We start from the raw sequence: 427 nt of genomic DNA, 5'->3' as shown, positions 1-427 counted from the left end.
GGCAGGAAACATTGATAGTGGAAATTCAAGTATTTACTATACAAGTTAACAAATTTACTAGGCCTGTCCTTTCAAGTTACTGTCAACTCCTCATCTGGAGGGCCAATATGCACAGCCTACTCTCAAAGCCAACCATTCTATATTGCACTGAAAGTGAAGATTACAGAAATGCTGCAACTCCTTTGCATAAAATAATAAAAAATGAAAACTCTGAAACATCATTCAAATGGTCTAACAATCAAGATCAAGGCACGTAACCTACTATGTCTGTCTTTCTCCCTGGATGACGTCTAGCAAATGCAACCATGATGGCATTTATTCTAATGAACATGCCGATTTGACCAATGGTGTTCCGAGACAGATTCGCCCAGACCAATGGAAGGGCGTCACTGTGACTCACCAAATAAGGAGAGACAACGCCATAAAA

This window comes from Alosa pseudoharengus, unplaced genomic scaffold (assembly GCF_046254945.1).
Source record: "Alosa pseudoharengus isolate Yale_2024_CS ecotype anadromous, Long Island Sound unplaced genomic scaffold, YU_APseudo_1.1 YU_APseudo_1.1_scf_15, whole genome shotgun sequence".
NCBI classification, from domain to species: Eukaryota; Metazoa; Chordata; class Actinopteri; order Clupeiformes; family Clupeidae; genus Alosa; species Alosa pseudoharengus.
This window is presented reverse-complemented; position numbering follows the sequence as displayed.